We start from the raw sequence: 3,982 nt of genomic DNA, 5'->3' as shown, positions 1-3,982 counted from the left end.
TCAAGGTGATGTATCACTCATGGATCAAGAACGAACATGAGCCTTATGTCTACAAGAAGGTTAGTGGGAGCATGATCGTTTTCCTGGTATTAAATGTAGATGACATATTACTCATTGGAAACGATGTCCCTACCCTGCAACAAGTAAAGTCTTGGTTGGGGAAATGCTTTTCTATGAAAGACCTAAGTGAAGCAGCCTATATATATTAGGAATCAGAATCTATAGAGATAAATCACAAAACTGCTTGGCCTAAGTCAGAGTACATGCATAGACAAAGTGCTGAGACACTTTAATATGCATGATTCCAATGGTTATGTGTTTTTGCCTAAACGGTGGCGCTGTGAGCTAGAAAAGTTCAAAGCAAGATACAGTTGCTGATTCTACAACCGAGGTCGAGTATATTGCTACCTCAAGTGCAACAAAGGAAGCTGTTTTGATCAAAAAGTTCATTAGTGAACTTGACATAGTCCCTAGCATTGTGGATCCCATTGGTCTCTATTGTGATAACAATGGTGCTATCGCACAAGCTAAGGAGCCTAGATCTCACCAACGATCAAAACACATACTTAGGCGTTATCACCTCATTCAAGAGATAATAGATATAAGAGATGTGAAAATATGCAGAGTACCTACACTTGACAATATTGTTGACCCACTGACAAAGCCTCTTGCGCAGCAGAAGCATGATGGCCATACTAGATCTATAGGCATTAGAGGTATGCCTGATTGGCTCTAGTGCTAGTGGGAGATTGTTGGTGTAAGCCCTATAGGCCAATACTTTTGGTACTTGTATCGAATTATTTATTAATAATAAAAGGCTTTTTCTTTATTATGTTTGTTTAATAAAGTCCCTGGAATAGATAGTCCGTTTAATGTATCAAGTGTGACTTAATCATGAGAGCACATTAAACATAAGGACACTATTCTTAAAGTATCCGTAGTCGAGCTTTATTGTGAAGTGGGATAACATTAAAGCATGAAGACTATTATGTTTATAGACTGATGATCACATCTCATGGATCATGGATAAGGAGTTATCAAGTCTTAAACATAGGTATGAATATTAAGAGTAGCATTTATACCAGATTGACCCGCTATGAGAATACTGTATAGAAAGTTATGCAAAGTGTCATAAGTTATTCTCATGGTGATAATGGTGTATACCACTCTTCGACCTGAAACCACTATGGACCCTAGATGTAGAGTCAAGTGTTTTATTGCTGATCAAACATTGTCCGTAACTGGATGACCATAAAGACAGTTGATGGGTACTCCACGAAGCATGTTGAGGGACATGAGTGACCTAGATGGAATTTGCCCATCCTGTGTAATAGGATAAATGTCAATGGGCCCAATATTGAACTGGACAAGGATGACACGGTCTATGCCTTGTGTTCAATATAAACATAAGGGCAAAAGGGTAATTATACACATAATTATTATCACAAAAGGACTTGTCAGATCACATGACATTTTCGTGTCTTGGGTAGCAGTGATGTGTTGCTAGATACCGCTCACTGTTTATTATGTTAAATACGTGATTTAATATAATTGCCAACGCCGCGAAAACCTATAGGGTCACACACAAAGGACGGATTGATGAGAGATAGAGTAATTAAGGAATACTGTAATGTACGGTTTCCTTAAGTGAATTATAGAACATCGTAAGGTACGGTATACTTAAATAGAATACGAAATATGGTAAGGTACCAAATACTTACGTGATTTTGACATATTATAAGATATGAGCCATATAGACTTGAGTGGGCTTTTTAGCTTGCAGCCCACACAAGTGGTTATATAAATAGAACCTTTGTGTAGAAGCATTGTAACTTTTGCCTGCAATTTCATTTCTCTTTCTCTCTCTCTCTCACTCAAAGCCTTCATTCGTAACAGCTAGCACTGAGATTGAAGGAATCCGTTCGTGTGGACTGAGTAGAGACGTTGTCATCGTTCAACGTTCGCGATCACCATAAGAGGTAACGATTCTATCACTGATCATGCCCATTCGTAAGGATCACTAAATGGAGAAATTTTTAAATTCCGTTGCGCCATGGATGTCAATTCTCCTTCAAAGGGTTGGGTGAATTTTGGGGTATGACAATGCACACTCATCTTCATTCTTCCATTTTGTACCAAGCTACCATGAGTAGCTAAATCCACTTCTTGTTGGGATTGAATGTAGTTCACCGTAATAGTGTGTATGTTTATTGATCATGGTGTTATATACAATCTATTTATGAATTAATATTGATGTTATCTTTTTTCGATGTTTAAGTTTATAGATTGGAATTGATATTGAGAAATATGGTTCGAATCTTGATCTAAGATAAGTTTTAATGAAATTTTTTAACTTGTTATAAAATTAATGCGAGAAAGTGATTAGGTTTTGTGTGAATTCCTTACTTATCTCCCTGTTGATATTTAATGCATTATATGGATGGTAAAGTCGTTATATTTTCATGGCAAACTATGAAAACCATTGTACCTAATCCATTGGTGTACAACTCACTAACTTTTACTAGAGGTTTCCTATCCATATTCAACAGGCGTAATTGAAGTGAGGTGTTATTACAGTACGTTAATTCAAATTCCACTACTAAAGGTCTCATATCCCTATTAAACCGACGTAAATAGATTAATTGCCCCATGTCATGCTCATAGGCTTAAGGTCAGTAATCCATACTCGTATAAAATCATACAATCAATATGTCCATAAATAATAATCATTATGAACAAAATCAATTAAATAAAAATATAACTTCAATTATACATATAACATGAAATTAAACATATGAGCCATCAGGTTCAAAACAAGTTCATCAAACAAAACGTATTTTAGAGTAATTTAGCTACTTATAGTAATATAATAAAATATCAAGCAATCATATGAAGATAAAATGTGGAATCCTTGAATAATTTGGTCTCCAATGACTTCCAATGCTCTCAAAATCGTCCTCCAGACACCTTTTATGTCATTTTCAGTAAAACATGAAGAATCCTTGATTTTGTACCAGAAAAGCCTTTTTTTATAGCCAAACAATGCATCATAAAAAGTCCAACTTTTTAGCCCATCACGCCCATAATGCCCAGTATCACGCACACGATGTAACTTCATTGTGCCCACGGTGATGCGCGAGAAATCCAATAGCTTTCATCTTTTTGTGCCCCTATTTTTTTCTCAGTTTTTGTTATTTTCTCCTATTCTTTTCACTTGGTCAATCTTGGCTATTCCTTGACACTTTTGCTTCACTTTTACTTGATATTTCACCGAAATCACTCAAAATACTCATAAAAACATGTAATTCTAGAGTGTCATCAACTTATACTGACCAAGTTTGTAGTTAATCCTTCTACCAACAACACATCATAAAGTCTAAGAAGACATGGATATACCAGTTTATTTATGCCCTTGATTTTTCCTTTTGCTCCATCAGTAAATGTGAATTCCTCTTTTAGACCTACAATGTGTTAGCCAAGTTTTTTTTCCAGAAGTATAATGCTGATAGTTTTCTTTTATTTCTCTACTACCATGTATGCTTCCTTCTACTAAGTGAACAACAATTTGTATGTTTTAACTAACTCTTTATCGGTCATTTCTTAATCACTATAATCACTACCAGAATCATATTTTCGAATAAAAGCCATCATTTTGTTAGTTGTTTCTTCTTCACTCTCGTCATCATACTCATACCAAGTGATTAACATCCCCTTTTTCAGCTTCTTCAAAAAGGTGGGACATTCAGTTTTAATGTGACCAAAACCTTCACATTCAAAATAATGAATTCCTTTGCCTTTGATGGGTTTGTCTTCATATTTGCTTTTGGGATGGAGACCAATGCTCTTGAAGTTGTTTGGCACATTGTATTCAACATTTGTCCTCTGTTTTCTGTCCAATCTTTGTTAAACTTCCTACCAATGAGAGCTATGACATTTGATATAATCTCACATTGATCTTCATCTTCTTCATTGTTGAATACAA

The sequence above is a fragment of the Lathyrus oleraceus genome, chromosome 7 (genome assembly GCF_024323335.1).
Source record: "Lathyrus oleraceus cultivar Zhongwan6 chromosome 7, CAAS_Psat_ZW6_1.0, whole genome shotgun sequence".
NCBI lineage: Eukaryota > Viridiplantae > Streptophyta > Magnoliopsida > Fabales > Fabaceae > Lathyrus > Lathyrus oleraceus.
The sequence above is the reverse complement of the archived record's forward strand: the minus strand, read 5'-3'. Positions refer to the sequence as shown.